Source organism: Physeter macrocephalus, chromosome 19 (genome assembly GCF_002837175.3).
Source record: "Physeter macrocephalus isolate SW-GA chromosome 19, ASM283717v5, whole genome shotgun sequence".
NCBI classification, from domain to species: domain Eukaryota; kingdom Metazoa; phylum Chordata; class Mammalia; order Artiodactyla; family Physeteridae; genus Physeter; species Physeter macrocephalus.
This window is the reverse complement of record NC_041232.1, coordinates 26,318,358-26,335,626: the sequence shown is the minus strand read 5'-3', so window position 1 is coordinate 26,335,626 and position 17,269 is coordinate 26,318,358. Positions and strand designations below refer to the sequence as shown.

The following is a 17,269-nucleotide window of genomic DNA, read 5'->3' as shown; positions in this document are numbered from 1 at the left end:
ACGTGGTGCCGCACAGGTGAAAAAGAGAATCACCCTCAGGTGACAGAGAGGTGGGTGGCTTGCGGCCAGACCTGGCCTTTTGTCTCCCGAGTCCAGGCCTTTTCCAGTGGGTTCTGAGGACAGGCGGGGGGCGGGGAGCTTTCATTCAGAAACAGTCCCCCAGCTGGGACGGGCTTCCCTTAGGTCACCGCAGCCCTGTGCTTTTTTATATCTCACGATTCCTTATGAGCTGTCAGTAGTCTATGTTTAAAAGGTCATCTTAAGAAAGGTTAAGTTCCATGTGAACTACCTTCTGAAACTCCCTCCTATGGTCACCATGTGGTCATCCTTCACTCTGGACGGATGCTTTCCTGAGGTTCAGAACACGAGGATGTAGCTGACCCTGGCGTGCTGGTACGTGCCCCTGGGGTCCCCTGTTTAATTTCTCTTGGCTGGTTTACAGCTAAGGGAAATTGCCAAACACTCTTCTCCTTAAAATATTTTTTCCATGAACTGTGCTGACTTGCCCTCCCTGTGACCAAATTCCAGAAACTCTCCCTTGGCCAGCGAGCAAAGATAGTTCTGAGGCCTGAGGCTTGTGGCTGGCGCCTTCTGGCCTCTGCTTCCACCCCCCCACCGCCCCGCCCCTGCCCCCCAGGGCTTGGTTCTCCTGGCTCCTTGCATGGATCATCTGGGGAGCATTGCAGGATGCTTTTAAGGGTTTGGAGAGAAGGTTTGCCAAGAAGGGCAGGTCTGGCCTGGTGGAGACATTCGGTGAGTTTTCTACAGGTTGTAGCGTCTGCCAGTTAAGACACGTTTATTATGTATTATATGCTGTGTGCAGAGGACCTGGGTGACCTCACACCCAACCAGGAGGGACCCATGGGCACCGTTTCAATGCTACGAACATTATGGACAGGACGGAGAGTAACAGCCCATCAGAGCTGCCGTGAGAGGCCTGGGAGAGTCAGGATGACAGGGCCTGAGTCAGGGTCCCTGGGAGTCAGACTGCGGTGCCTGTCTGTGAGGTGGCCAGTCCGGGCTGTGCAGGTTCCAAGGTCCCTGCCAGCGAACGGTCTGTAACCCTACCGTTCATTCCCCTGGCCCAGGCGCCAACGCTCAGATTTAGCTTTTCCCTTTCCTCCCCACCACCTCCGGCCCCAGCAAATACAAGTTGTCGCTAAATTCGGAGGCAGCTGGGCCTGGGGAAGGGGGCTGACTGCAGAGAGCGGTCCTCGGACGGGCGCCCTGCAGGCCCTTCCCAGGCAGGCTGGGAGGAGGCCCGCCTCGCCGGCTGGCTGCGCACAAATGAGGGCTGATGCCTGCCACCTGCCCCTCCCTCTCCAGCCCACATCTTCCCCTGGCTTAGAGCTTTCTGAGTGACCCAGCAGCTCATCTGCAGGGTGGTGGGGAGACTCCCCCAGCAGGTCAGTTTTGAGGGGCCCGGGGGAGGGAGGGAGCCCCGCAGAGGACAGAGGGCCGTGGCCCTGGGGCGTGGACGGGAGGGGCGGCGGGGCGGGGGGTGTCTGCCCAGAGCTGGCTGCGTGAGTCCATGGCGGAGAGGGCTCGTCCTGTGTACAAACACAGGCCCAGGCTCTGTTTCCCCCCGGAAGACACATGTGGTTCCATTCAGATCACTTTGGATCCTAATGCAGTTTCCTTTCGTTGTTTGGCTTGTTTTTGTTTGTTTTAGAAGAATTCACATTTCCTGTGCCCAGGGGTGTCCAAGCACCCCCTGCACTGCCCTTTCCAGATGGGATGTCCTTTGAAGGCGCCCCCGGCCCTTGCCCGCCCTCCACGCCCCCTCCCACCCCGAGCAGAAGCTGTCAGCAGCTTAACAGTGGGGTTTTTTGAGCATTTTCTGTTTTTCAGAGCTGAGAGCCCTTGGGAATCTTTCTCCTGGTGGGGAGTGCAGTCCTTTGAAGGACCTTTTGTTTTGAAAGAGAAAAATCAACCAAGGAAAAAAGTGCAAGCTCTCTGCAGTGAAGTTTAGGGGCTCAGAGATGCCAAATGAGAAATGTGTCCTTTGGGAAGGTGGCGTGGAGACTCCACCTGTGGCTTGATGACCCTGGGGCCCCTGGTGTCACCTGCGTCACCTGTGTCCAGGCACATATTCTGCCTGTCCATTAAATGGGATCTACGCCCACCTTTATTAGCTAACTTCAGATGTGCCAGGAAAGCAAAGGTTTGGAGAATTTAGGTAAAATGCACCAAGTCACTGGCTGCTCAGTGGTGGAAGGCACACTTCCAAAAATTCAAAATTCAACAAGTGGAACCATAACAAACTAAAAAGCTTCTGCACAGGAAAGGAAACCATCAACAAAATGAAAATGCAGCCTACTGAATGGAAGAAAATATTTGTAAATCGTATTTCTCATAAGGTGTTAATATACAAAAATATGAAGAACTCATACATCTCAACAGCAAAAAAACTAAACAATCCAATTAAAAAATGGGCAGAAGATCTGAATAGATATTTTTCCAGAGAAAACATACAGATGACCAACAGGTACATGAAAACATGCGCAACGTCACTAATCATCAGGGAAATGCAAGCCAAAACAACAACGAGAAAACGCCTCACACCTGTCAGAATGGCTATTATAAAAAAGACAAGAGATAGCAAGTGTTGGTAAGGGTGTGGAGAAAAGGGAGAACACTTGTGCACTGTTTAAATTGTTGCAGTCATTAAAAATAGAACTACCATGTGATCCAGCAATTCTACTTCTGGGTATTTATCAGAAGAAAATGAAAACACTAACTCAAAAAGGAATCTGCACCCCCATGTTCACAGCAGCATTATTTACAATAGCCAAGACATGGAGACAATTGAAGTGTCCATTGATGGATGAAGTGGATAAAGAAATTGTAGTATACATATACAGTGGAATATTATTCAGCCATATAAAAGAACAAAACCCTGCCATTTGCAACAACATGGATGGACCTTGGGCCTTATGCTAAGTGAAATAAATCGGAGAAAGACAAATACCGTATGATCTCACTTATATGTGGAATCTAAAAAAGAAAAAAAAAAAAGCTCATTCATGTTGATTGGTGGTGGCCAGAGGCTGGAGTCGGGGCTGGGTAAAAGGAAGGAGGTCAAAAAGTACAAACTTGCAGTTATAAAATAAGTAAGTCCTGGGGATGTAATGTACATCATGGTGATTATAGTTAGTGATACCGTTTTTGCATATTTGAAAGCTGCCAAGAGCGTAGATTTTTAAAGTTCTTATCACAAGGAAAAGAATTTCCATAAATATGTGAGGTGATGGGTGTTAACTAGACTAGTATGGTGATCATTTTGCAAAATACACAAATACTGAATCGTTATGTCGTGCACCAGAAACTAATATAACACATGTCAATTATACCTCCATTAAAAAAAGGACAAAGTTAAGCCATTTAACTTGAACAAAATTCCACGGGACAGAGAATCCAGGGAAAGGCAGAAGCAGGAATCTCGAGAGAGACCCACAGATGGTCGGAGGGAAGTGGTCCTCAGAGCCCTAAGACAGGTGCAAAGAAAGTTCGTGTTCCCCACACCCTCGCCGACCGATACCAGCACTCACTGCTACAAGAAGCAGAGATTTGTTGGACCATACATCCTGGATTTTCTGGGATCTCCCTGATTTCAACCATTCTTTCTCCCTGCCAGCTACTTCCAACGTGGCTCTAAAAATAGAGCTGGTGTAAGTGCAGAGATTTTGGAAGCTTGAACCCTCTGTGCAGAGTTTGAAAACATCCTTGTTCAAGGACAGAAATTCATAAACACAATTTCAGAAGATGATTTTTGCCTCTTTCCTGTCTCCTTTACCAGGGTGTAAGGGAGATGGCACTAAGAGAGAAAAAGTAAATTAAAACATTAAAAAAAAACCCCACCAGAGCATTTTAAATGCAGTGTTCGTTTTCTCTCTCCAGCTCCCGTGGAGTCGAAAGGCAAGGCCAGCGGTGAACCTTCCAGCCAGGAGCCCTGCCTGCAGCCAGGACCATGGTCTGTTTTAGAGTAACCATAGGACAGCCAGGGGTGGTGGGGAAGGGTGAGTCATGGCCAGGGGTTGGGGGCGATCTCCTTCCCATGGTAGAGGAGGGTGTTTCTGACCTCACTAACCTGGGGAATGAAAAGTGATATTAGGCTTTGGAAAACTCCACCCAGGGAGTTCTTATATTCTGGGAAGTGTGGTTCCTCCACTCAGATCCCCGTGGGCTGAGATGCTTGTGCGCGCTTTGCTATCCCACTAAGCCTTCATTTGCAGAAGGGAAGTTCATCCCTGACCCTAAAGATAGTTTCCAATGATGCCTACCTCCTGGGAGCTCTCGTCTTGATGAAACGGAGGAAACACTTTGGGCATCATGCAGTGGAGGTGGATCTGGGCAGGAAGTGGAGCTGGTCCCGTGGAGTTTCAGGCCCAGACTTGAGGTCCATCTTCTGGCCCCAGCTCTCCAAGGGTCTTGCTCAGGGAAGCTGGTGTCCTCGGGGCTCCTGTGGGGATGATCAGTCCTCTTGAATGGCTTGACGTCCTCTGGAACCGGCAGAGTCCTGAAAGCTTACTGCGGTCTTTTAGGCAGAACCCCCTTGACCTTGTGTGTCACTCAACAGCCCTCTGCTTCCCCAAAGGCCCCTCAGCTTTCCTTGCAGCCTCGTCATGGCCAGCAGCTGGTCAGGTCACTTTTCCTCTGGTCTTCCTCCCATCACGATGGCCAATCTGAAAGGCAGGCAGGCTGGGGAAGAAGGAGGGGGCCCAGCAGATACAGAATTTCTGCTTCTTCCCATAGGTTCTTCTACTGTCTATTGCTACCGGCACCAGCTGCCACAAAACAGCTCTCTGGCTTCTGCAGAACCTCTGTGGATTTTCCCGCCCTCACATCCAGGAGGTCCAACCCCACTTCAAGAAATCCTGGAGGGGTTAGTGGAACTCAACCACGTCCATGAAATAAAGTTAGCAGGTTACATGTGCAATTTCTACCCACAGAAAAGCTCTGCGGCAGCCTCTTTGGGAATAGTCTTTGAGGGGAGGGCCTTTTACTGGGAAGCCCGTTCTGGATAACACCTCAAAAAGGCTTACCTCGGCACATATGCCAAATCCTTCATCAAATAACAACAAACGTACAGCGGGTGCCTGCCAAGACTCACTGGATGAAAGCCACCACGATTTCCCCCTACAGGGCTATAAGCAGATGGAATCCAGTGTATTCCACACAGTATGAATGAATAAGGCAGGGAAAAAAGTTTCTCGGAGAATCTGCTACAAGTACCTCAGACGATAAAAAGATTGTTTCTTCATATTAATATTTTGTTGTCAGGGGGTCATTGCCAATTGGCTGGGTTTCCTGCTTGAATGAGCATATGCTGTCATTCTGACTTCAAATGCTGCTGCCTTTGACAAAGCCCATGCAGGCATTTTTCTCAACCAACTGCAGACCAGTCCTAAATGGTGCCAAGCAGGCGATGTTTGTAAGCTGGAAAAGCCGGGCAAAGTGTCCAAGGTCATGTCAGAAGGGAGAGAAAAATCAAGAAAAAATGGTACCTTCCATGAAAATATTATCTCAGACTCAAGATGCAGATAAAACCTAACTGAACTAAATTTCAAGTTAGACTTTTCAAAATTTCTAAATGGAAAAGGCAAATGTTGCATGAGATCACCTGTTATTTGATTTTTTGCCCTGATAGTTCCATCTTTATGAGAAGGTAGTCTGTATGGTTTAGCTTGTGCCCGGGTAACATAAAGTTCGCAATAGGGTTCCTTGGAACTTTGATCAGGGAGCACAGTTGACCATTTGGAGGGCCAACTGGTCTCCATTCTAAACTCCTGAGGCATGATATCTAGAGACCCACAAAGATTCCGAGGTTTCTAGGGTTCTGATGTATAGGTGTAGAGGCAACTGAAGACCAGCATCCTTCTATCCATTCACCCACCTAGCCATCTATCCACCTACCTATCCATCTATCCGCCCAACCACCCACCCACCTAGCCATCCATCCAATTACTTATTTATTCATCAGGAGAGGGTTGTGCAGGGTATCTTTGAATTAGTCTTAGAAAAATGTGCTCCACAGGAAGTTAGAAGTGACCCTCTTACTGACAGGAAATAGAACATGACCCATTCATGAAAGAGCTGGACTTCAAGGGATCCGGACAAAGATTCCCAAACCCAGCACGAGGGCTCAGCACATGACTCACATGTTCAACATTAAGACAGAAGCTGGCTTGAAGCTGAAAAAGGCCCATGATGGGTGGGTTTCCCATGGGGCTGACCCATGATTGTGAAGAAGGCATGTGGAGAAGGAACCAAAGGGGGGGTCATTCTCCCATCTTCTGTCCTTGCCTGAGAGATGAGGATGCTCAAATGATGGGGAATTTGGTGGCTAGTGAATGGGCGCAATACACCAACTTCTTTGTCAACGCTGACATATACTGTTTCACGTTAATTAAATAATATCCTGTGCCAATGGTGCACAGGGAAAGAAACACTATCTGATTCAATTTAGTGTCTAATACAAGTAAAATAGGTAGCAAACAATGTAGATTATTCATAAAATAATGAATCACAGCCTTTCACGTCTACAAGAGTTGGCATGAAGTTCAGTCATTCACTCAGCAAATGTTTACTTCCAACAGGGGAATTTTTTCTGTGCTGCTTGGGGGTACCACATGTTACTTTAGCAAGGCTGATGCCATGTGGAAAACGGCCAGTGGTTTCACTGTCCACTCTGGAGCCTGGAAAGAGTCATGAATTCGTGCCAGACTGAAGAAGCTGGCCAGCCCCAAGTCCCTGTCCTTAATGGTCCTCTGTGACTCCAGCTGCTGTGACCTCACATCGTTGTGATGCCAGCGGCCCAGTGGAATGAAGTCTGCTTGTCTCTCATGCAAAAGTCCTAAACAGGTGTTCCTGGCCGGTGACTAGCTCTTCTCCAAGCAGTGCTTCAAAGCGCGGCTCTTTTCTTCTCTTTTCCTCGTAGGGTGCTGTCACCCTTACTGCCTGGCTGTTGAGTCCTCTGGGCTCTTCTGCATCAAGTCTGATGGGGAAGAGCTTGGAGGAAGAGGGGTAGGAAGTCTTAAAGGGCCAGGCCCAGGGCCACACGTCCATCCACCCCTTCCCACTGGTCAGAACTCAGCCTACTTGACCTCCAGGCCTCGGGACACGATGGGACGGTCCAGCTGTGGGCCAAACAAGGAATCGGGGTACAAAATATGTTTCCGGAAAGGTTACAGGGAGGCAGGTGCGGCGCCAGGGTGGTGGGTTTGTGTGGCATCCACGCCGTGCAGAGGGCTCTGGTCACCTGTCAGGTTCACAGGTAACGACTTCACAGGCAGGGCTGGGAGTGGGACCAGGGGACCTGGACCAGCCCGCCGTACCTGACCTCCGACCACGGCCTCGTCGGATACTAGGGGGAGCCTCTGCAGGCTCAGCGCGCCCCCTGGCCCCTGGACCCGGCCTCTGCGGGGGACACGGGTGCAGCGGTGCCCTAGCTGAGCTTCTCCTCAAACTGTGCAGATGTGTATAATGACACCTGCTGGGAAGAACTGCTGCGGAGAAAGAAACCTCTCTAAAGGCCCCCACGAGGCACTGCCACTGCCCCCTTTGATGGCATCTTCCTCTCTAACCAGATTAGGACTTTCCTCCTTGACTCTCCTGCCTCATGTGGTGGTGTTAATTCTAGTTTGCTCTTCACTAAAGACAGAGACCAGCTGCTCCCTTTCCAACTGCCTATATGCCTTGATATGACTCAAGATTCACTTTTATTAAATTTCGCCTTTTTCCCCTCCAGGCTGAAGCCGTGTCGGTTCCTTACCTCATCTTTCCTCAAGGGACCGTGGTCCAGAGCCGACAGCACCTCCTGGGCAGTCTCAGAGGCCACCTGCCATCTTGCCGCGGGACCTGGTTGGGGCTGTGTGTGACACAGGGGCACAGAGTGGTGGCCGAGGGCCCAGAGCTGCCTCTGCCTCTGCCTCTGACTGTGTGACCTTGACTGTGGACTGAGTCTTCTGAAACTGAGGGTCCTTCCCTGAAAGAGAAGGATAGGATAATTTATTTCTAAATTTCTTCAACACTTAAGCTTCTTATGACTCTTAACAATTCTATTCCTTTTAAAAAATTCTGGACTTAGAGCACACCAATCCGAAAAGGAAAATCAGTGTTTGTCAAAGTTCTGAAGGGGCATTAATTGTATTTTCTGGGCACCAGAATCTTGACCCTAAATCATCAAGTAAGACTCATCCAGTTCCAATATCCATAATTGTTCACCCTGTGTATGTGTGTGTGTGTGTGTGTGTGTGTGTGTATGTGTGTGTAATTCAGGATCTTTCTTTTTCTTTTTTTTTTCAATTTAATTCTTCTGGAAGGAGCAATAGAGTTACCTGATTCAAAAGTATAAAAAGTATAATAAAGTATAGAAAGTCATAGATTGAAAGTCTGACTTTTACTCCCCTTCCTTCCCACCCTGTTCCCTGTTACCTCATTACTTCCTGCCTAAAAGTAACCACTTTTATTTGCTTCTTGTATACTATTCCAGTGTTTCTTTATGTAAATATGAGCAAATATATTCTTACCCTCCCCCAATTCTTCTTATATCATCTGCACCTTTCCTTTTTCAAAATTTATTTTTATTTTTGTACTGAGATACAATCGACATATAACATTATGTTAGTTTAGGCGTGCAGCATAATTTGATATTTGTGTGTATTGTGAAATGATCACCACAATGTTTAGTTAACATCCATCACCTCACATAGTCACAGATTTTTTTCTAATAATGAGAACTTTTAAGATCTATACTCTCTTAGCAACTTTCAAATTTGCAATCCAGTATTATTAACTACAGTCACCATGCTGGATGTTATATCCCCAGGGCTTAGAACTGGAAGTTTGTACCTCTGACCCCCTTCACCCGTTTGCCCACCCCTCCCCTACACCTTCCCTTTTCCACTTCAGTCTCTGACTTCTTTCCACACCTCTCTTCAGACCGTGTCCCCCTTGTTTTTTCATTGCTGCATAGTATTCCATTGTGCAGAGCATCACAATTTATTCACCTCACCTCCAGCAGATGGACACTTGGGGTGTTTCCAGTTTTCTGTCATTGCAAACAATGCTGCAATGAATAACTGTATAAATATGCCATTTTGTATGCGTGCGATTCTTTCTGAAGGATACATTCCCAGAAGAATTGCCAGGTCAAAGAGTAGGTGCACTTGAAATTTTACTAGATATTTCCAAACTGCCCTGCATGGAGTTGTGTCACCCTTACATTTTCACCCTCACTATATGAGCATCCTATTTTTTTTCCAAATCTTTGCATATTTGCCAAGCTGATGAGGAATGATAATTTGGAACAGTTTGGATTTTATTTTCTCATATTAAGAATGAGGAGCTCAGGGCCCTTTGAAAGCAGCAAAATGGTTTGTTAAGAGTGACTGGGTCTCACCCTGGTAGGAACTCTATTTGATTTACTACTTTTCTCTGAACTGGCGGTTCTCAGCCTGGCTGCGCACAGGAGTTACCTGGGGAGATTTTCACACGTGCCAGAGCCTGGGTCCCGCCCCAGGCCATGAGAGCAGAGCCCCTGGGGATATGGCTTCAGCTCCTTGCCCCTCAAACTGAAGTTCTCCAGGTCGTGTGCTGTTTGTCTTTTTCCAGCTGTGCCCTCTGTGGCATCTGGGGCCAGCTTCTGTCTTCTCCTTTTCCTTAGCCACGGGGACATTCTAGGTCTTGTTTGTAGCAAGCATTGCTTCCTGCTTGGGAGTGAAGCTGCAGACAGACTCTCCGTTTTGTGACAGGTCATGACAAGCCCCACATAGCGTCGTGAAGCCCTGGTCTTGGAGGCCAGCCTGTCCTCCCTCCTGGCCTGTGCCTGCGGGCTCCATCGACCCTTAGAGCAACAGTCTAAGGAGGGCTCATGTTCATGGTCATGCTTCCGTCCTCCTAGGACATGTCTAGCTTTGCTAGAGTAGAACTGCTCTGGATTTTCAGAGACTAAAGTATATTCCAACTGCAGAAAATCTCTATTGAGAGCGTGCATGTATTAATGAAAGTAAACAGATATTTAGATATAACGTAGAAATAAAATTGTGAAACTCCTCTCTCTTCTGCACCAATTTCAAAACCATCTCCTGTCCCTGACAACTATAGCTTAGGAATTTGGCTGAGGGATGAAATCTTGGCTGCATTTCTGATACATCTTGCAAAAGCCACGCTGGCTGGAGGGGCTAAGATTCTGTCCTCTGAATGCCAAGGAAACGTTGAGATGGGATCACGTGACGCACAGGCTGTAAATGGTGCAGTGTTTCTGCCCCTCTCCCGCCGCCCCATAGAAAGAGCAGTTCTCTTCTTTCTCCTTCCAGCAGAGGAAGTGATTGGCCTGAGCGAGGGAGGTTCTCGTGGGGTCGTGGGGGGGGTGTTGCGCCTTCAGGGTGGGAGGGGGCTGCCCTCAAGGTCAGAGGTGACCACCAGGGGCCTGCATGGATGCCCCCAGTCAGCTGCAGAAGTGCCTGGAGAGAGTAAGGACAGAGTTTGCAGAGGGTGCTTCCTAACCAAAGGAACCTGATTCCATCCAACTGCAGCCACCTGGACAGAGTGTTCTTTGATGGTGGGCCCAGCGCTAATCTGCTGGTTGGTAACACCCTCTAAGTGTACGTCGGGAAGCCACGCGGAACCAGTGCATTTATCAATGAACTCGGGGGGAGTAAACCAGAACTAGGTTTGCAAACAACTGATGGTTTTCCATTCTTTTCCTAACGTATTAATAACGCCAGAGTTTTGTTTCTGACCATTTCTATGGCTTGGAAAGGCGGCATTAAGACTTTGAAAATGAACAGGACTGTCTTGACTTTCTTCACTCCCTGGAGAGCAGTGCCAAGCTCACCCCCCCTCCTGATTCTCACCCAGAAGGAGCGGTCCCCTCCCTCACGGTGGCACCAGGGGGAGTCAGATAAACGTGGAGAGGGGGCTTAGCCGGTGAGCGGGGCTCCCGCTTCGCTGCAGCTACCGCCTCACCCCAAGCGGAGCCCTGACCCAGGCCTTCTCCGCGGGTCAGCTTCCTTTTGAACAAAAACACCCGCGAATGAAGACCACAAATTTCAACTGGCCGCACCGTGAATTCAGAAACTTCTTTAAGAACGGGGAATATGTGAAGTTGTACCTGGGAGTCATACCAAAAAAAAAAAAGACAATTTTTTAAGATCAGCATTTTTGAAGTTATGGAGCACAGTTTACTTTCCACCGTGAAAGTCCCCAAAAAGATGCTGTCAGAGAAAATCTCCAACGTGTCTGAGACAAGACTTCTGTTCTCCGCAAGGTTTTGGGGGGGAAACGCCAGACAAGCTCGTCGTTCAGCATCTCAAATTCAAAATATTTACACACATGGATTTTAAATGTCTCACCTGGTTGTCTGGGCTCCCACAAGGCCCAGACCAAACGCTTGTCTGGTTTTCTTTTGGTAGCATCTAGAAAAATCGAGGTTTTGCTCTTTTGGGCCTCTTTTTCCCCGTTGCCGCTTATCCGACAGCAAACCTTTCATTCGGAACAACGACTTGGTGGCACCAGACGCCGCTCCTTCCCACCCTGCCCACCTCCGTGCTTGTGAGACTCAGAGGGAAACGGCTTTTCTCAGAAAAGAGCTGGAAAATTAGAATCCAAAGAAACGTGCTTCACGGGGACCCGGGCTGTTGCAGAAGGTGCCAGATCCACTTCCCTCTCTTGGTCCCCATGGGGAGGTCCCACCAGTGCATTTTCTGCGTCTCATTCCAAACTGACGAGGGTTCTCATTATCTTTCCAACGTGAAACCTCAGCATTCAAAACCACGCAGTCTCCCCAGCATCCCCGGGAGCGAGCACACAGGTAGTGCACTTGGAACTCGGCCCAAAGCCTCGGCAGCTCCTGGTCCGGGGCTCATACTTACCCGGGTCCTCCCCCTGCAGGTCACGAACCACTTGTGGGTCATCAAAGCACTGACAGCAGGATGACCAGGATTTACCAAAATGAGTCACTAGAATAGAAAATATCCGCGTGGCTTGCGGGTAGCGAGGCTGAGTACTATTTCATGGAACTTGCATTTCAGTTGTGTGTCTGAGCGTCGGTGTGTGTCCTGGGTTGTGACATAAAATGTGGTTCTTGCTGTAGGTCAGGGTCAAACCAAGTTGAAACGTCACTGGGTTGGCAACAGGTTCCCTGGTGGAGGTGGTTGATTGGTCTTTAATTGCATATAAATCACGAGTGCCAGGTTTTAAAAATATCAGACAAACGGTATGCTAATTTTGTACTACATTCCTCCAAAGCCTCTGAGCAAAGTCAGGGAGAAAGATTGTGATGGTCAGAAGCCTGCTGTCCATGGAGACAGAAGCCGTTAACAGTTCAGAGCGGGGCACATGGGCGGGTGTCCCCTCCACCTGGGGGTAAGCCTTCTGTGGGGCAGGGGAGAACTCATCCTTTGTTTTCTCGAGGCAAGTACTGTCACTCGCCATCTTGGTCATCGGGCAACTGCTTTCCGATGTGTCCTTGAACACATGGCTCCAAACGCCAGCATGCCCAAACTCCTTGCAAACTGTTTTTAAACCTACACCCTTTTATTTAATGTTAGCATTTCCAACAAAATCCTGGAATAAAAAACCTCAATTTCAGATTATAATCCTTTATCGGGGACTCAAGCTAATTGGGAGAACATGAACACAGTTTAGTGCCGGGCGGCCTGGATGGGAGGCGGGGGCAGACCTGGTTCCCACCCTCACACCCCTTGCTGTGTGTCCTCCCAGGTCATCGTCCCTCCTGGGACCTCTCGTCCAAGCCACAGACAGGGGGGTGGGTCTACTCCAGACCATCGGAAGTGCACCTCCACCGTCTCTAGTGAAGGAAATGCTCCTCTTTGTGTCTAAGGACAGCAGCCCCCTCTGCTCTTTTCTCGCTTGCATTTCTACTTAAGCGGGATTTAAAACATGGCCTTCCTCCTGTCTCTGGGGCAAGATAAGCTTCTGATGGCGGGTACTAATACACATCTCACTGGAACACACCGAGGCCATATGTACTGCTTTAGGGGTTGAATAGATGCCAGGATTGATTTAACTGGGTTATTTGGAATGGGGGAGGTTGGCTGTATTCACAAATTATTTAGTATCGCAAAGGTAACTTTTCTCCCAGAAACGTCAACCGTTTTTCAATCAATACTTCCATTGCCTTTAAATTCACTTAATCCCATTCAGTGTAGACATACCCCCAAGTCTCTTGACTCTAAGATATTAAAAGATAAGAACCTAGTAAATGCCATAGAATGTCAGGCCAGTGATCCCCCATACCTGTGCTTGTCTCTGACCTGGATGCGGGGAGATGTGTGTTGCTTGAATGTTATAGTTTTAATATCGTAGTGTTCCTATTCCTTTTTCGTTGGTCTGAAAGGACTAATGATGCCCACAGAATCTGCCCAACTTTCCCTTAAGACCCTGTTAATAAGGTCTATTATGCACAAATGTATCTGAATCCATTTTGAGTCTATTTACAATTTCCCCTGACATTCTCAGCATAATTCGCCCCATATGTTTATAACCTACTGTAGTAAACAATATTTCCTTCTATTTGTCACCAAGACGACCTCCCTCAAACTCGAAGGGGTCTGTTCTACAGCTCAGCGTTCCGAGATTTTGTGGCAGAGTCAGGCCCTTGCCTGGCACCTTCGTCCTTTTGTCTTGAAGCTTCTTTGCAGCAGAGGGGTCCATCCCCATGACGGAAGCCCTCTCTCCCTGAGACCAGGGGTCACTCGCTCACTCATTCCTCTCTGGACTTTTCTATTAAATGTCCTCCTTGAGACTTGTGGACAGAATTACAGTATTCTAGAAACAAGCCCTGGTTTTGTCGAGAGTCACTGTTTCAGAAGAATAATTTCCTGTGACCCAGGGTTATGCCTGGGTTATCAGTGAAAATTCATTCCAATTATACGCAGACCAAAACAGACCTCACGAGGCACAAGCGGGGGACCCGAGCCCGTCCAAATTAGCAGAATAACTCATGGAGGACCTACGACAAATCTACTCTAAGAGAGGTCCCTGCTTATAACAATCTCTTATTCTAGTTAGAGGGACTATATATACACATGCACCCCAGAAAAAAGTCGTGAGCAAAACAATACATGTCTGCAGCGTGATATAATTGGGAGAGAATTACAAAACTGGGCTGTAATTTTATGGAATCCAAAATAATTTGAAAAAATTCTCAAAATTTTTAGAGGAGAAAATGTCATGAGCTTCATGAAGGGGGCAGGGTTTTAATTCTGTCTTAAAAGATAGGGTAGAAAATAAACCAACAAGAGAAGATCAAAGAGAGAGAGTTTGTGAGGTGTTTCCTAGCTGCACTGCAACCCTCGGAGCTGGGAGTGATCCTTCCCACCAGTCAAGGTGGGGACACGGACTTGGAGACGTGGAGGTGGCCCAAGGCCTGGTCCTGCCCGGGCCTCCTGGCCGGTGTCCCAAGAGCCCGCTGTCCGAGATCCTGGTGATACCGCGGAATCCATTGTGAACCCTCTGCCCTGACCTGCCTTGCACGGAGCTTCCGGAACTTTCCCCATCCTCCAGGCTTCTGACCTCCTGAACTGCTTTCCCTTCTTGTGGTCTTGCTGCCCCTTGACCCTGGCTTGGTTCTGCGTCCCTGTGTCACCCTGTGTTCCTTCCCCATCATGGTCCCAGTGAGGACGCCACGCATGGCACCACACATCCCGGCCCTGCTCCTGGGACCCGACTCTCCTTCCAGGATGGGCATTCAGAGCCGCTGGATGTCAACATCTGTGCTCCCCTCTCACCCCCCACCACCTCCAGGGAGGATGCCGGGGTTTCCGGCAGCAGAAGCAGGTGCTGAGGGCCTCTCAGAGGCTCCAGCGCTCGCCCTTGGCCGTGTGTGTGGTTCCTCATCCACTTTCAGATAAAAGGTGCCCAAAGCAGACGTGGAAAAAACGCTCTCTTTCTTTATTTTTCTAAATCAGATAAATGGAGAGGACGCGGCATCTGGCCCTGCTCTGCTGTACCACTTCACCTGAGTCCCTGGTCCACCTGGGGTGGTCACTCCTCGCTGGACCGGGGGGTCCCCTCTCAGCCCACGTGGGAGAGACTACGTACCCACCAACCCCACTTTCTCATCCCGGCTTGTGTGGCTGTGAGGCTGGGGTTAGGGACGGGTTCCAGCCGGTAGGCTGTGGCAGAAGTGATGTAGGTCACCTGCCAGAGTGGCCACAGAGCCCCTGCCCTGTGATCCTTGACGCCAGCTCCGTCCACCAGAACCTTCTGCCAGGACAGAAACCTTCCATATCTGCACTGACCACTGTGCTAGCCACTGGCTTCCTGGGACTGAGGGCCTGAATTTTAAATTTTATTTAATTCGAATGAATTGAAACTTAAGTAGCCACATGTGGCTAGTGGTTGCCATACTGGGTATTACAGATCTGTCCTCTCGCTGCCCTTGGGAGTGACCTTGGAAGTCCTGTGTTCTAGAAAGCATGGCTCCAAGACAGAGGCGGCCTGGGTCCCTGGGTCACTGCGTGGAAGCCAACGGCCCAGAAAGCTGCTAAATTACAGCAGCTTGACTCACAGATCCGCTGCCGTGTGAGGCCTTGAGTTTCAAGGAGCACGTGTTAATGCAGCGTAACCTGACGCATCCTGACCACGACAGCCCAGCCACCCAGCTGTGATCCCCACACTCAGTAGCCACCTCGTACCCTTGCCCCATTTCTTTCCTACTCCCCTGTTAGTCCTTAAACTACCCTCCTTCTGCCCTTGAACTACCCAGACTTTATCCACATCTACTCTGGGACACCCTGGATTAATTATTCTCAGTGAGCCTAGAACTTGGGGATAAAAAAAGTCTATTTTGGTTTTCATTTCCTCAGGTCCTGCCTAGCAACTTCTGTTTGTTTGTCTGTTTGTTTTTTAGCTCTATTCTTCCCTAATGAGTCTGCCACCGTGAAAAACAAAGTACAAAATTTCTCAATAAGTACCCTCCTGCATTAAATTATTAATAAATCATCGAGCTTTAACTACAATTGCAGAGATCTGGGAGTGGAGATAAGGGAAGAAATCATTTTCCTTTATTCATGCCAATTTGGCGCTTTTGTCCAAGGCCTGGCATGGGAAGTTCCACAGAAACAATTTATTGAAAAGTATAACCCAGCTGGGCAGGCCCCAGAGAAGTCAGCTGTCCCCCACACCCAACTGATTCCAAAATCAGCATCCCATCAAGCAAACCCCATCTCACAGAGACTGAGGAAGAAATGCATATTTTCCTGAAAACTTCAGGAAAGCTTCTTGGAGAGGCAGAGAGGAAAAATCACAGCCATAGCTTGGAGTAAATTAAACTCCCCATCAGACATTTCTTTAATCCCCCAAAACTTCTCCTGCCAGCTGTTTCTTCTCTTACTTGGCCCTGGCCTGGCCCTGAAAATCCCTCCTAATACCCTCAGCAGCTTTGCTTTCTTTCTCAACTGCGCCCCTCACTCAGCAAAACAACGTCTCCCGGAATCGGTCCAACGTGCATCCCTGGGGACGAGGGGCTCTCCGCTCCCCCCAAAACAAATACCCCCATCACCCTATTGTTAGGGAGGGGGTAACGGTGAAAGCACAGTTACGCATCTGCTCCTTCCTCTCAGACGTTCTCCTGTTGTCACTCACGCTGGGAGGGGGGACCTGTCCCTGCGAGCAGCCGCCCAGGTCCTCCAAGCCCTAAGGGGGCCTGATTTCTTGACCTGCCCTGGTGGTCCTCCTGCAGCCACCGCCCGGCGCCTGCCCGTCCCCAGGCCCGGTGGAGGGAGGCTGGCTGTTCCCGTGTCCCTGCTCCCTGGCTCCCTTTCCTAGGGGCGTTCCCCCAGCAGTGGTTCAAAGCAATGATCTTCCTTTGCTCTCGTTTTGGAGTCCCTGTGCTTCCCCCAACCGCCTCTGTTATTTTTCCTCTGGATCCAAACCAAACAGTGTTTATCAGTGGTAGGAAGGGCTTTGCAGGTTCCTGCCCGAGTGATACGCTGAGCTTCCTGTGTGTGCCCGGCCTGGCCCAGCATCGTGGACGGGCTCCGGGAGGGCAGAGTTGTAGCTGGGCCGTCTCTGCAGGGCCAGGAGATGCTGTCCTTTCCCTGCCCGTGTCACCGGGGCCAGGAGGGTCTCAGATAAAAGCTTCAAAGCCCAGGGGGCTGGACCTTTCCCAGGGGGCCCAGTTTGCACTGAGGGAGATGCAATAAAGAACAAGAGGGTCGCACTGAGGGAGATGCAATACGGAACAAGAGGGTCTCGAGCAGTGGTGGGCCTGGGAACGTTCATTCCTCCACAGTGGATG

At 49.3% G+C, this 17,269-nt stretch overlaps 1 long non-coding RNA gene across 2 annotated transcripts; it reads left to right on the top strand.

Annotated features, from left to right (window-relative positions):
- Window positions 1–1,143: 1,143 nt before the first annotated feature.
- LOC102990527 (uncharacterized) lies at window positions 1,144–8,232 on the top strand. Of its 2 annotated transcripts, none has more exons than XR_449198.2 (3): window positions 1,144–1,406; window positions 3,901–3,973; window positions 7,751–8,232. It is a non-coding gene; the product is annotated as an uncharacterized lncRNA (long non-coding RNA). The 2 variants fall into 2 exon arrangements; XR_002891355.2 differs by lacking the exon at window positions 7,751–8,232 and adding an exon at window positions 4,756–4,863.
- Window positions 8,233–17,269: the final 9,037 nt, after the last annotated feature.